General features: G+C 33.1%; 1 pseudogene across 1 annotated transcript in view; it reads right to left on the reverse strand.

Moving 5' to 3' along the window:
• Nucleotides 1-17,027, reverse strand: part of LOC101050783 (uncharacterized) — a 387,580-nt pseudogene that overhangs the window by 26,019 nt on the left and 344,534 nt on the right. Inside the window, exon 4 of the transcript XR_012514904.1 lies at nucleotides 1-15,177. This exon is cut by the window's left edge and continues 26,019 nt beyond it. The product of XR_012514904.1 is annotated as an uncharacterized LOC101050783 (transcript). The remainder of the gene's footprint in view (nucleotides 15,178-17,027) is intronic.

Consider the following 17,027-nt stretch of genomic DNA (forward strand, 5'->3'; position numbering starts at 1 on the left):
AATGCTACCTAAATAAAGCCGCCAAATAAAAATACAAGATGTTCAAATGTGATTTTCAGATAAGCAGTAAAAACAACATGACATATTGGACATACTAATACTCTATCCAGCCTAGGTAAAAAGGGAAAAAGAACCATGTTTAAAACCTCACAAACACATAACCTAGTTCAAACACCTCCTGGCCACTATCTAAAATGAAAATTGGTTACAATAAAATTGTGCTCTCACTGGACCAGTATGGCACACTGAACTTTATTTCTACCAAGTGAAAATTAAACATGAAACATACTCATTTTTCTTTGAGAAATGTCTAATGTAATCAATCTTATCAAACAAGTATGGAGTGCATACCTAGCTCATATGGAAATAATTGGCTTTATTTTTTAAAATTGGGAAGAAATTACAGGACTGATCCAGCGTCCTATGGCATCCCCTGACCAAGATGATGACCAAGCTTGACAAACTATTAATATGTTAATTACAATGTAGCCAGTACCCTTCAGTTTCATGTGAACTAAAATTTACATTTCTCTAGCTGCTCTTATTAATTGATTTAATTAAAAAATTAATTTATGTATCAAATATAATGTTGTTTTGGCACTTGGCTAGACATGAAAAAAGAATTTACATGCATACATGAAAACAGTCATGCAAAAAGTTAAGAAGAGAAAATATAAACAGGATCTAGGCACACAGAACAGATGCAGGTAGAGAAGGAAAGAAAGACAAAGAGAAGTATCAAAAGATTGAGAGAGACAACTTTTTCTTAGGATTATCAACAATTAAAGAATACTTTGCCACTTCTCTGGAAGTCTACTTACCAAACTTCCTGTATATAAGTCTAAATGGCTTAATGTTATATTTATGAGAATACTGATGTTCTTTTTTTTACATTTTTTAAAATTTCCTCAACCATCTGGAAAAGTGCAACAGGAAGGGATTGTGACCCCTATTCTACACATAGAAAAACAGAGGCAGTTAAGCAATTTATCATTTTACTTTATTTGCATATATACAGTAGTGACAAGATTGTTCATGTTTGCAAAATAAGTGTGATTAAAAAAAGAGAAGAATTAACGAATGAAGAGAGACTGTAATTTCAGAAGGAAAAGGTAAGACTTATTATTTACCATGACCTGACAATGAAAACAATGTCTGGAGTATGGCCCATTCAAACTAGCAAATCCAGGCAGCAGTGCCATGATGTTTAGAAGACAAGAGGACAGTCAGAAAAAAATAAATAAATAAATAAAATTAAAAAAAAAAAAACACCTCCCAACATTTCCTGTGATTGGCTCTGCTGTAGCACTGAGCATGCCAGACCTTTAGTAAGTAAACAATACACTGCATCATTTAATATGTCTAATGATAATAATTACCTTTTATTCAACTCCTATTACCTACTAGGCATCATGGTTGCTAAATGTCATGTGCATATAATCTTTTAATTCTCTCAAAAGTCTTGTAACATGGGTGTTATAATTTTCATTGTACAGATAAAGATCACAAAGCACTGATATGTTATGGTCGTTGTTGACCCAGACTCGCTATAAACTAGGAGATCCTGACTCCAGGGTAGAGTTCAGTCACTATATTACTGGAGAACAAGGGATAGTCAGTCATTGTGCTGTAAGATAAATGTGCAGTATAAGACCAAGCTATTCTGAAGGAAGGGTGGCCTTTCCTATGCCTCTGAAATTATATCACAGAATGGATTCTTACTGAAATGGATGCCCATGCAGAGGTAAAATCTGGATAGTATTGAAGACTTGTTCAACCACACCCACCTCCTGTCTCATACTCCTCTCCCATTCATGCCCAGTTGAAGGTCACTGTTTTAAAAGGTCTTAAAACCTAGAGCAGGGAGGAAAGCAGTAAGTAAAGGTCAAGTTCTTTTTAATCATTAGAAGTGGGGAAAGGAAAAACAGAGTCTTCCCTGGGCCCCTATATTATGTAAGAAACTGGGTTATTTAGATCTTCTCAAATATTAGTTAATCTCAAGTAGTCTGTGAAGTAAAGTTTTTGCTCTCCTATGATTTGAAATACTTAAAATTTTTAAAATGGAAATAATCTTAAGTTAAAAGACTGAGTGATATTACACATTTTTTTTTTAAGTTAGAAGCAAATATATTTGCAATTTAGATAGGTTAGGTTTGGTATTCTATAATTTAAAAACCCAGAAACAGAAAACAGCTCATTGAACTTCTATTGTATGGATCTCCAAATTGTAACACTGGTGTAGCAAAGGTCTCTGAATGCACAGGAAAGGCTAGCTAGTTGGACTAGGGAGGCTGCACATTCATTTTAAATAAAACAGAGAAAATTCTTACTAGCAAATTTTTACTATGGATACCTACTGATTTCAAGTTTCTAATCCTCTGTCACAGGAGACATTATAAAAAATAGTTGAAACCAAATCCCTTGGAATAAGATACACCTGCTTGAGTCCTGGGATTTACCTTTCATGTGGTTGTAAGGAATTCATATGTATAACTCCCTGACCATGGTTTTCTCACTTTTATAAGAAGACTAATACTGTTATGGTAGAAGCCATCTTTACTTGATGTCTTTGGAATTGGTAGTTGATAGATTACAAATGCTACAGTTAACTCTTGAACCACACAGGTTGGAATTGTACAAGTTCACTTACATGTGAATTTTTTTCAATGAAACTTACACCAACTATGCCTGTCTCTCCTCCCTCTGCTTTCTCTTGTACCACCCCTGAGGCAACAAGACCAGTTCCTCTTCTTCCTCCTCCTCCTTGGCTTACTCAACTTGAAGACAATTAAGATGAAGGCTTTTATGATTACACATTTTTACTTAATAAGCAGCAGAATATTTTCTCGTATAATTTTCTTAATAACATTTTCTATCCTTAAGAATACTGTACAGTAAGAATATGGTATATAATACGTATAACTTACAAAATATGTGTTAATAAACTGTTTATGTTATCAGTAAGACTTCTGGTCAACAGTAGGCTATTAGTACTTAAGTTTTGGAGGTGTCAAAAGTTATACCCAGATTTTCAACTACATCGGGGGTGGGGACCCCTAACTCCTGTGATGTTCAAGGATCAACTGTAGTTAAAAAGGGAAACATAAAAATACATTGAAATAAATATTATATTTTAAAAACATATAAAAGCGCGATTTTCTAATTTTCCCAATGTTTTCATGTGAGGCAAGTTCTCTCATTGAGCATGAAACTGTGACTATCTTTTTATGTTACATAAAAAACACAAAATGCACCACTTTAATAACCCTGTTATTCATTATTAAAAAGTAAATGTACTTATATTGCAAAACAGAGAGATGGCTCAATCTATTTTATTTTATTTAGAGATGGGCTCTCCCTCCATCGCCCACACTGAAGATGACAACTCATGACACCCTCAAATTCCTGGATGCAATCAATCCTGTCGCCTCTGCCTCTCGAGTAGCTGAGATTATAGGTGCATGCCATCATGCCTGGTTTCAGTCTATATTTTTATGATACGTCCAGTAATTTAAAGTGCTCAAACTTAACATGATAGTGATTTTACCTATCCAATTTAATTTGTTCTGAAGAATTAAGCTACGCTTTTTCTTATGTCAACATTGTTCCACAGGTTTAGTTAAGTAATTAAATTATGAATATATTATTAAATTACATATAAATTATATATTGTGCAATATTTAAATTTCTTACAAATTTAATAGCATGTATAAATTTTATAATTTAAAATATATATGGATTGATAGATTAACAATATTTATAAATGAAGGCTTTTGAATCTATCACAGTTTACTATTGAATTAAATTCAGGCAACTCAAAAAGTATTAAACAATAACTTTATGCAATTATCATTAACTTTTTGAGAAAATTATGCACTTCTTTGAAAATCTTACAAGAGCCTGGGTTTTTCTTAGAAATATGAGCACATTCACATATATTTAAACTATTAATATAAACATACCAAAAGTTCTAAAGACTCAACAAATTCATCCTATGGCTCCTACAGATCTACTATCCTGAATTAAAAACATTTTTTTGCCAATGTGAGAAGGAATGTCATTACTTTCTGATTAGTTTTCTGTTGTATTGAATGCTACAGAAACAGTTGTAAACCTCTGTAGTGTTTAATGCTTTACTCGTTGGCTTCCTTATTTTGAATAAAGTTTTAAAAATTCCTCAAAACTAAATTTAGACTCAAACAGAAACAAAATAGACAAACATAAAAGATAATAAAACAAAACAAAGCAAAACAAACACATTCCCAAACAACCTGCATTTCCTAAGTCTATCTTAATTCAACTACAGTAGTATTCTTAACCATTAGCCACTTCACGGATTATCTGATATTTTTAACAGATGCCACAGTAGCTAAACACTAAATGTAAGTGAGCTACTCTCTAGAACTGCACAGCCTACTACCTTAGCTACAAATCACATGTGGCTATTTAAATGAGTGAACTAAAATTAACTAAGATTTAAAATTCATTTTTTCAGTCAAACTAGACATACTTCAAGTGCTCAATAGCTTTATGTGACCAGTGGCTATTGTTTTGGACAGTGCAGAGAGAACATTTCCAGCATCATCAAGATTTCTGGAACACCCAATTGAATATGTCTGCTTCCACCAAGTGGTTTATATGCTTCCCTCTAATTCATTATGTTTGCTCCCAAACCAGTTTATGCCAGTTTTGCATATATTAAATTAAATCATTTAATTAAATATCACATAATCAAATTGAAATATAATTGTAAAAAACTGAGAAATGTTCTATACCTCTAAGTTGAATATTTAGGAAAGATTTAATAAAATTCAGTCACTTAACAAAACCTATGATGCTATAGAATAACATATAGGAAAGACAATTTCAGAAGCTTAGAAAAAAATGAGAGAAAGTAAAATTCTGTTCTTAGATTTTTTTGCATTGGATTTGAACTTAAATATGTTCATGAAGCAACCAAAAATTAGAAATCATAGATGATGCATTATAGGATTTATTGAAAGGGACGATGACTATAATTTGTAATCAATAACCTAAACCAAAAAAAAGTTCTGTTTACACAAAATTATTGGCAAATGAATATATGATCAAGTAAAAATGTAGGTTGTATTTATTCATTTTTAAGACTCATTTATTTTAAAATCTGTGTGTATTAGCTGATTGACTATTGATCCCAATTATGTTAAATAAGAAGGCTTCTACAACAGACAACAAAATTGCCAATACATGTTTTTTTTTACTACTAGAAACTTTGTGTTTTCATAAGTGGTTTTGTCATTTCTCTTCCACATTTAGATTCACTGGATTAAATTATATTGAAAATTTATGGACAGGAACCTGATCTAATTTCAGATTAATATATAATTGGTCTTTTAATCATATAACATAAAAAATATAATTAACAATACCAATGTTTCTTTACTTTTGAACTCAGTTGCCTGAGTGTAAGACTTTACATGGAGATGAGAATACTTGAACTTAGTTTTCATTCTTTTTAACATTTTGATTTTTCTGACTTGACAATGTTATATATTTATCCATCTATAGCACTTATTACCAGAGCATAAGAATTACAAGAATTTCATTTTTTGTTACATTGAGGTTTACATGCAAATCCAAACCTAAAATTACGTACTCCTACTAAAAATATTACGATTACTACCACTACTACTATACTTTTTATTAAAATGACATCAAAACGGTATCACAGTTGCTAATTACTGCTTCATCAATGAATATTTTTCATTTGTTAAATATAAGAAACTGTGTAGACTGTCATGAACCACACATATCTATTTGAAATAACAACAGCAGCATAGAAGTTGTTTTTTTTTTTAGTGAACTTTACAATGACTTGAGAGTAGCACAGATATCCCACATTATTTAGTTCAACTTTAGGAAAAGATGCTGTTAGCTTTATCAAAATAACTTTTTTTTTGTTGAAGTTTTGCTTTACTATCTGATACTTTCATATCAGAAGGGGAAAACTGGTTCCCCTTGGGATCCAAATTCATATTGACTAATGAGAGTTACTTTGAAATATCTTTTTTTTTCTTTTTTCTTTTGAGACAGAGTCTCGCTCTGTGGCCCAGGCTGTGCAATGCCGTGGCGCTATCTCAGGTTACTGCAACCTCTGCCTCCTGGTTCAAGCAATTCTCCTGCCTTAGCCTCCTGAGGAGCTGGGATTACAGGTACCCACCATCACACCCAGCTAATTTTTTTGTATTTTTAGTAGAGACAAGATTTCACCATTTTGGTCAGGCTGATCTTAAACTCCTGACCTCAAATGATCTGCCCACCTTGGCCTCCAAAAGTGCTGGGATTATAGGTGTTAGCCATGGTATCAGGCCTATTTTGAAATATCTTAAAGGCATATATGTCTTCTTTGCTCTACCACAGTCCCTATTACTTCCTTTTGCCTTAAAGTCTGGCTTACACCACCTGGACCCAGAGGTTATTTAAGTTTATGATCCCTGTGAAAACACCTTACATAATACCTTGTGTATCTCATGAAGGGCATGAATAATTGAACCTTCAAGTTAGATTTAGTTACAATTACCATTTACATTAACGTTTATTTTTCTAAGCAACACACTGCTAACAGATTGAATAATACATAGGTTTTTTTGTTTGTTTGTTTTTTGTTTTTTGTTTTTTGTTTTTTGTTTTTGCTTTTTGCTTAAGATACACCACCAACTGGTAGGCCATACTCTCCTCCCTTGGAGAAGTATTCTAGAAGGAGGAGAAATATCCAAATGAAACTGGGGTAGATAACTTCCTCTCTGTGCCTAGATGGATGAGAGTGCAATTGCACTTGGAAAAAAATCATTGAAGGGATGAGTTTATTTTCAATCATTTTAATTATATGTCTATCATATTTTAGCTTGAAGCTAAATTACTATGTTATTTGTAGCCTTTTGGAAACAAAAGTCTATTCTCCAATTTCAATTAATTCATTTATTAAAAATTTGTTTAATGACACATTAAAATTGAGTACTAACTAAAAATTTAATGATGACCTTACTAAAATATTTCTTCTTAGATAGATCTCTGAATTAGATTGAAATCTGGGCTATGTCCATAACTAGAAGATTGACCCTGACAGAATCATTAAAGAAACTGGGCCTCAGTTTGGTCATCTGGAAAATGGGCCATTTCATCTCAAGGTTTTTACCATTAATAAATCTCAATTTTATTTTTAATTTCAATAAAGCACTATTCGTTAAGTGCCTATTGTGTAAAAATTCACACAGATTATATAGCTTATTATTTACCTTCTTATATACCACATTAACATATAAAAAGTTAACAAGAAATGCAGGCTGATAGGCTGATATGATTGGAGTCAAATAAGTACTCTAAGGGTTCAGATGAAGAGAAACAAAATTGGGATTTAAGAGATATTGGATGTAGGAGAGAAATATGATTTCATTCACACCTTCACATAGTATAGAATACAGTTAAAAATTAAGGGACACATAAGCCAATGCCAATTTTAAAAGATAAGAATTATCAGAGTTCACCCAAAAAGTGATATTTCTAATTTCTTTTAAATGCTAAACTTTAAACTTTAAAAGTTTGAAGAAGTCTACTTAAATATAGAATTGCTCCATTCTATCACACTTTTCATTTTGTTTAAAAATTTTTTTTGCTCATTCACCAAAAAGTTATTGAATCAATCCTATAAGCCAAACATGATGGTAGGAGCTGTGAGTTTGAAACGGACATGGATTTCTTACATAAAGGGGCTTAGAATTATTACAAATTATAGTGATTAGCTGGTTTCCTATATCATTTTAAATGGTATATCACACGCTTAATCAAGAGTGGCCGGCAGACCTTGACACCATTAGCAAGTCCTCATACCATAATAATATATTCCAGAGAGTCTAGAAATATCTTGGACAACACAGGACCTTACTGCTAAAGCAAAGTTTTTTTTTTTTGTTTGTTTGTTTGTTTTTTTTTTGTTTGTTTGTTTTTGTTTGTTTGTTTGTTTGTTTGTTTTTGAGACGGAGTTTCGCTCTTGTTACCCAGGCTGGAGTGCAATGGCGCGATCTCGGCTCACCGCAACCTCCACCTCCTGGGCTCAGGCAATTCTCCTGCCTCAGCCTCCTGAGTAGCTGGGATTACAGGCATGTGCCACCATGTCCAGCTAATTTTTTGTATTTTTAGTAGAGGCGGGGTTTCACCATGTTGATCCGGGTGGTCTTGATCTCTTGACCTCGTGATCCACCCGCCTCGGCCTCCCAAAGTGCTGGGATTACAGGCTTGAGCCACCGCGCCCGGCAGCAAAGTTTATTGTAAGGTGTGTAGAGGTTGTCATCCTTGCCCATAAATGATTTAAAGTTCAACTCAAGATGACAGGCACTGATTCAATATATCTACAGTGAAAAGAGTAAAGCATGTATATTATAAGAGGTACCAAGGCAAGTCACAGTCCCTTTGGACACTTGTAATAACCACTTATAGAAGTCAGAGAAATCCCCGTGGGAATCGAAGAGGCAAGGGTCTTGAGGATTCAAAACTGGGAAATTCTATCTTAGAGAATCAGTAAAGGATTTGTAGATGAACATGATATTATCAAGTTAAAAGGCATGTTAATAACAGGTATTAGTTTTGCTTGGGCAGTAGGAATTAAAGCAAGAATAAAGTATTCTCCCGGTATATCTTTCACAAGCATTCTCAAAGGGTTTTAGATGTGAAGCATAAGTAGAGTCAAGATTAGTTACCTCAGGAGTTATTTGTCTACTCTGCAGCAGAGAAACTAGTCATGAGTGCGAAATAATGCTCAGGATGATGGAATCCTGGATCAGATCATCTGAGTAATCTTGAGGAATCACCTGTGCTCATTAGTCAGCATTTGATAATAGGGAATAAGAGAATCTAAATTATTATTTATAGAAAGTCACTTATTTATTCTAATAACATAGTTCATGGACTGTTGGATTGTTTTCAAAAAGACTCAGTCCAATTGCCAAGTAATTTATTTGATTCTCTCATAGTTACTTTCTCTCATTAGTTCTTATAAACTAATATCAGACTTTTCTGGTAAGCCTCAATTTATTGCTTTGCACTTGGTTTTACTTTTCTTCCCTCCTTCTTTCCCTCCCTCCCTTCCCATTCTAAAACTCTTTCCTGCTTCCCACAAAGCATTTGAGGTAAATCAACCAGTATGAACATAAAGATATATCCAACTTTGTGCCCCAAAATATCAAAAGAAATATTGGATAAATGAATTATGATTCACTGATATTTAATAATTTCCTGAATTGCTGTACTCTGTTACCAGATGTGAAAACCTCAGTCTACAGTTAAACCTGACCACTTAAAATTCTTAAGGGAATTATTCAGTGTGGGTAGTTGCTTTTCCATAGCTGAACGTAAGCCCTCTACATTAACAATCTTTCCCTTTGATTTCTTAGACATAATTTAACTATTTTTAATTATTGACATTGGCAGTAGTCCTATATTTGGTTTCTTTTAAAATCCTATCAATTTGTGCTGGGCACGGTGGCTCATGCCTATAATCCTAGCACTCAGGCAAACTGCCTGAGGTCAGGAGTTCGAGACCAGCCTGGCCAAAATGGTGAAACCCTGTCTCTACTAAAAATACAAAAAAATTAGCCAGATGTGGTGGTGGGTGCCTGTAATCCCAGCTACTCAGAGGCTGAGGCAGGGGAATTTCATGAACCAGGGAGGTGGAGGTTGCAGTGAGCTGAGATTGCACCACAGCACTCCAGCCTGGGTGACAGAGCGAGACCCCGTCTCAAACAAAACCAAACAAAACAAAAAACCTATCAATTTGTGTATTTAACATTTGCCATTTGTTTGTAAATGTGTAGCAAGTTACATATCCCTCATACCTGGAGTAGCAAAATTTATTACGAATCCAAGGCAAACATACAATTCTTCCATGTATTGTTCTCATCCTACAGAGAAGTTTTAATATTTGATTCGTTGGTACTATTATCCTCCACCTTGCAGATTTTTCTGTTTTTGTTTTGTGTTTTTAAGAATGGAGTCTCACTTGGTCTCACTAGGCTGGAGTGCAATGGCGTGATCTCAGCTCACTACAACCTCCACCTCCCTGGTTCATGAAATTCTCCTGCCTCAGCCTCTGAGTAGCTCCGCCTCCTGACTTCAAGTGATTCTTCTGTCCTAGCCTTCCAAGTAGCTGAGATTACAGGTGTGCCCCACCACACCCTGCTAATTTTGTATTTTTAGTGGAGATGGGGGTTTCACCATGTTGGTCAGACTGGTCTTGAACCCCTGACCTCAAGTGATCCACCCACCTCAGCCTCCCAAAGTGCTAGAATTATAGGTGTGAGCCACCACACCCAGTCAGTTTCTTTTTCTTATAATTTCTGCATGACTAACGTAATAAATCATAGCTACATCCTCACCATTCTTCAGTTATTCTTCAGTTATACTCCTTCACCTTATCAGGTGTCCCCAAACTTTTTACACAGGGGGCCAGTTCACTGTCCCTCAGACCATTGGAGGGCCGCCACATACTGTGCTCCTCTCACTGACCACCAATGAAAGAGGTGCCCCTTCCTGAAGTGGGGCGGGGGCCGGATAAATGGCCTCAGGTGGCCGCATGCAGCCCACGGGCCATAGTTTGGGGACGCCTGCCTTAGATGATAGTAATGAGATGGTAATTATAACAATTCAGTATAGTCCTTTTATAAGATTATCCTTAAACTGCACATCTTACTTGACCTTTGTGAGGCACTTAACTCCATTACACTGTAAGAAAATGGATATTTATTGGCAATCATATTCTTTTTGACCCATCAATAGATTTGGCTTCTAAATAAATACACCTAGTATGGGGAGACACACATACATAGAAACACATAGGAAAGGGATCCTAGGTTCTCAAGGAAAAAACTACAAAGATGTAGTTGTTTATCCATTTAGTTGTCCCTTTCTTTCACCTGTGGGTTGAACTGCCATCATTAGACATGGCTGTGTTTCTCTTTGCTATGGTCACTTTCCTTTTCATCTCTTCATGTCTTTTTGTTTGTTTGTGTTAGGTCTATGTCTACTGCCTCTTATCCTTTGCTTCTTGATTAGTCCTTCACAAAGAGGAATAGTCTTTACTACTGGATACCAGTCAAATGATTTTGGTTGAAGCGATTGGTATTCACTTTCTAAGGCTCACATTTTCTACATGTTTGGGATAGACGTTCCTTCTTCACTACATTGTTAGTAAATTCTAGGTAATAAGATATTTTGGGTGCCTGAGTATTCTAGAAAGGCCATCATCACATAGCCAGTATGTTAAGATTCATTATATATATTTGTACCTAAACATCTTTTTAATGTATTCCATGTTTCACACTTGGAGTTTTAAATGAAAGTTCTAACATCAACAGCTACTTAATCCTGTGTTTGAAAGATGATCTATGTAAGATAGCATCACTACATAAATTATACCACTAACTGCTGCTAAAGTTGACAGCAAACTAAGATTCCAAAGAGACACATTTACTTTGTAACAAAGAATATTACAAGTTGCCTTTCCTTTAAACAAAAATGTGTTCACATCCCCAAATTATACTTCATATGCAAATTTATTGTTAATTTATTGACATGTTTCTAGTTTAGTTGCTTCTCGTTTATTCAACAGACATAGCTGCACAAAAATAAAGGGAAGGAGATGGGGGAAATATACAAAACACAAAAATCTAATTAAAAAATTATATTGTTAAATGAGACAGAATATTTAGCTAAAATCGATGCTAAAAGAAAAACAATTCATCTGGAAACAGGTATTTAAAATTCAACAGAATTTTAAATCTAAAATCTAAATTTAGGATCATAAACTACCATGAACGAATTAGTAAAAATGAATTTGCTCTTTTTTAATTCTAGGTAATAAGTACTTCTTAATATTAAATTACCTGATTAGGATGAATGGACACATTCAACACAGTCAAAAATTGTCACATATATTACTGATATGGAGCAGTCCGGTAATTAAACAATTTTAGGAGCAATAAATAAAACTCAGATGTTTGACCACTGCCATAATTCATTCAAATATTCAATAGAAACTCATCACAGAGTGAGGTCTTACACTCCATTCATTTATCCAATAAATATTTAGTGCTTATTATGAGTAAGGCATTGCAGGGGATACAATGAAAAATAAAGCATGGACTTTGCCCTCAAGGGGCTTACAGTCTAGTATGGAAAAAATAAGCAAGCACATAATAACCATAACATAAAGTAGAAAGTGATGTGTCATAACAAAAACTCAAATAATGTGCTATGGGAGCTATTAACTCTAGCAGACGTTTTTTCTTATAGTGTCTAAGCAGTCAATATAAATAGACCCATGATCAATTTGAAAATTAAGGGCAGAATTTTAATCTATAGATGATAAAAAGCTTTAATATTAATGCAGTTTAAGTCACTACCCACAATTTTCTTAAAATGTTTGAACATGGAGTGACAACCCATTAGAAATACCATTTTCCCATTGTACATAAGCAGATGCAAATGGAATAATCTAATAGGGCTGAAATGATCATTTTAATGTAATAAAGGCTCAAGTCAATGATCTAAGACACTCATGACACATTACCTTCTTGCACAGAACTTGGCTCAATCAGATTAAAGTGATGAAGAATTCCTCGATGGCTCAAGTGTGCTCCAAGGAAAGCTAGAAGGTTGTACAGTTAACTCCCAGGGTGTAACTCTAAACCATACAACCTACTACCTCAACCTGGATGCACACAGCTTCCAATGTTGCTTCAAACTCCTTATCATATCTTCAGTCAGCTCCTCCAAATATGGCAGCCATATACCTAAGAGCTTGGCAAGGATGTAGATATAATATTCTAACATTTTACCAGTAAACTTTAACTGTTTCTCACAGGATTAACCTAAACATGTGGCTTTTCAGCACAGATCACGTAAAATGTCTTCTCATATCTCTCTTGCCATAGTTCTACTAGCAATTAATATTAAAAATCAATTGCATTCAGCCTCATTTTTTCATGAGAAATAGGCTCAATAAAAACATATAAATCCAGTGGTAGTCTTTAATGTTCTTACTGAACTTGAAGAGGTACACTAACACTACAATATGCACTAAAGTTCCTGAACAGGATCTATTCAGATCTTGGTCCAAATCCTACTATAAAGATTCAACTTTATTATGCAATTTACTGCACATGGAATCAAACTTGAATGGCTGTGCTATAAACGCTTCCAAGTTGTTGAGAATTGAAGCCTGCCTTGTAAGACAGATGACAATTAAAATATACATGAAAAACAAAGGAAAATATAATTACTTCAAAACTATATAATCAACTAGAGTTTAACAGGATTTTACTGAACTGATTGAAAAGCATTGTGTATAGCATTTTGTCAGATTACCACACTGACACAGACCCATAGAAGCGAGCTTGTGCGGTCCACTTCACCACAAGATCGGATCTACGGGTTTATGCCAATGGGCAACATCTTGCATGGGCTCCCTATTAATATAGACTTTGTTGTAAATATTTGATGCAATTAAGAGACAAAAATAATATTAATACCTTAGTGTAAATGTTTTAAATGCTGAATTCTAAGGATGCATATTCTCCATGAAAGGCCTTCATAAATATTTGAAACAACACAAATTTATATGCATGAGAATTTAAAAAGTAGTCTATTGAAAAATTTTTCACAAGTTGCTTTTGTTTCAGTAGTAAATATTTTGGAATTAAACTATCCTAATTGATGATGAGTTTTAAAAGAAAAAATAATCCATACATGCATGTATGAATTATGTAATTGTGAGGCATGAATGTAGTATTATAAGCCTATAATTAAAACCAAATTAACTATTAAGTGAATTGTGTATGAGTTAGACTGTGCTTATTTTAATTTTTATAAAAGTAGTTTAGTTAGTGGTTTCAATGAATTGGTAACATTATAACTTTCTCATAAAATAAGTAAGATCTTGTTCAGTAGGTAGAGAACACAGGAAGTTATTATCAGCCTTAAATATATACATCCACGTCTATAGTTGGAATGGTGCTAAAATTTACAATATTTGGATGAGTTAATACAAAACTAAAATAAATGGCACAATATTGGCATCATTACTAATACTCCACGCTAACATCTATACTCCAGATATATTACATGACATAACATGTCTTCTTTCCTAAATAAAACATATTTAAATTTATTGTTCAAAATAGATACACTTAAAATACATAGCCACATACAACTCTCATCTGGTCAACAGGTTGGGCAAAAATAAAATGCAACTAAAAATTTTTTTAAACCACCAGATAGCAAGCAAACACACAAACAAGTAAACATAAAGCCAGCCACATGCACTTTTTTTTAAGATTCTAAACTCAACTGCAACAAAATTATAAGTTGTACAATCATTAATCATTTCACTTACATCTATAATCATTTAGCATTTCCTAATTATATCTTTATTGTATAAAATAATACTACATACTAATTACTTAGTGATTCTGCATATTTTGAAATAAATATATTTTATAGACTTCATATAGCTACTGTGTTCTACATAATTTTTAACCATTATTTATTCTTAAATTGTCCTTATAATTACTAAAAACCATAGTAAATAATCAACAATCATACATTCAGTTGTAGTAAAAATATTTCAACATATATTTATAAATGCAAATGTGAAATAAAAGGCAGCATTGGGTTTAGTTTTACCATAACTATAAGAATGCATATTTTGATTTCATTGTCTTTTCAGGTCACGTAAAAAAGATTAAAAAGCATGACCTTATTCCCCTCCTCCTGATTTCACTTCCCTTTATATAGTATAAAAAATATAATTTTTTCTTTTCTTAAATAGCTTTCTAGTAAACCATATTGTACCTATCTTAAGCGTATGGATATACAGACATATATTCAATGGGACGCGAACTATCCAACTGACCACAAGAAATTTTTCACAAAGGCAGGTCATATTACACATTTTTAAATGAAAACCGTCAAAAAAAATTCAACAGCCAGACTCATAAAGAATATGAAATGAATTCTTTTAACAAACACCATCAAATGAATGTTTAAAAAATATTAAATATTAATTGCTCTTTGTTTTTTATTTTTACCTGAAATGGTTTTCTCCTATGACCACTTTCTTCACTTTTCATATCCATTTTAAGTTTTTCCCTAAAACAACCACAAAATGAGAAATATCAGACAACTGCTGTTTAGGAGGAGCATCTGAGTGGATGGTGGGAATGAGGGTAGATGATCGAGAAGAAAACATGGTATCAAAATGGGCAAAACCTTTTAAAGTATTTTTTTTGAAGGCTTGGAAGACTCATAGAGCCCCACCCAGGCTACTCATATGACATATAAAGTGGTTTCATAGTTTGCATTTACGCGTTCATTTTGGTTGGTGTTATTTTCACAGTAACAGTTTTGAAAGTGAAAGGACGATGGCTGTTAAGGAAGCGACTAGGTTTTGCACAATGAAGTAGTGAAAGCTGAAAAGAGATTTGGATTTGGCATGGAGCTTAATAAGATAATTAAGAGTGTAGAGATTAATGGCTGCTAAAATAACATTTAAAATAATGTTTTTAAACTAAAGGATCTTGAAACATGGAAACAGGTTATCAATATTAATTAAGCCTGTGAAAGTTGGTGTACCATTAGCTGAGGAGCATGGAGGAATAAGAGCTATTTTGTAAATAACTAGTGAATAATAATCAACAAAATGTTTTATTTGAATGTTATCAGTATATAGGGATTTTGTAATTTCCTGTAATTGTTCATAGAATAGCAAACACGAAGACAGAATTATTCAGTTCTATATTTCTCATTGTTTACCCTACATATTTTTAATATAATGATTTTAAAATCACAAGAGTATCAAATTTATTTTTTACCAAAATATGATAACATCAATTCTTAGCATGAAAATTATAGTCTTCATTGATATATGCTGACTTTTTCAAAAGCATTCTCTTTTAAAAATATTTTAAACACATGTTAAGAAACATTTTGTATCAAAATTAAAATAACCAAATGCATCTCCTAATCCTTTCACACTGAACCAGGCAAAACTGTTTTTTTAATAAAATGCTTAAATTGCTTAGCAATTTACTTCTACAAACAGACACAATAATTACAATGCAATGCATTTGTCTGCTGAGCAATACTGCTCCGAACCTAAAACAAGTTTGTATGTACTTTTTCTACTAATATACTTAATGAATATTTCCAATGCTTTTTGCAACTGCTCTAGGACAAATACTTCTTTTAAAACGTGTTTTAAACGAGTATTATTATGAAAGAAGTTTCTTTTCTACCTAGCAACCGAGAACATGCTCTTTACATTACTATTTTTGTTCTGCTGAAATCTTTGTAAATAATTTGAATATAACTCCCCCCAAAGTAATCTTATTTATCAGTAATTTAATGCATATTCTAATATAACCTTTTTCTACGAGTTTAAAAAGTTTCTTTTTTCACATTTCAAATGATAAGTCACATGAAAGATTTACGTTTTTACCCACTAGGTCTAAACATTCACTTTTCTTAGATAGCAAAAACTGATACTGGACACAAAAAGCACAGATACATTAATGTCCTGCCGAAACTTCTGTGTATATCCCACATAAAAACATGTATTGTCTTTTTCATAGAGATTTTTCTATGCTTACTTAAGTTTCTATTCTAATCAAGAATTAGAGCAAGAGAGGAAAAGGAAAAAGTTAGCAAGAGTAAAGTGGGCAATGAGTTAAATAAGAGTAAATGGAAAGTTCAAGGATTCCCTTTTATATAACAGTAGTCTTTAAAAGAAAAAAAAGCAACAAAAAAAGTTATACCTGATATGAAAGGTGCGATTTCACCAAGTGCAATATATTGCTAAGTATGCCATATTGTTTGAAATAATAAAAATAAAGAAGGTTCATTTGGATATATTGCCTTAAAAAGCTGCTTTATAAAGCCCGATGTCTCTGTAGTTGTACAGCCAATGTTTGCTTTTTTTTTTTTTGGTTTGTTTTGGTTTG

This window comes from Saimiri boliviensis, chromosome 18, assembly GCF_048565385.1.
Source record: "Saimiri boliviensis isolate mSaiBol1 chromosome 18, mSaiBol1.pri, whole genome shotgun sequence".
Classification (NCBI taxonomy): domain Eukaryota; kingdom Metazoa; phylum Chordata; class Mammalia; order Primates; family Cebidae; genus Saimiri; species Saimiri boliviensis.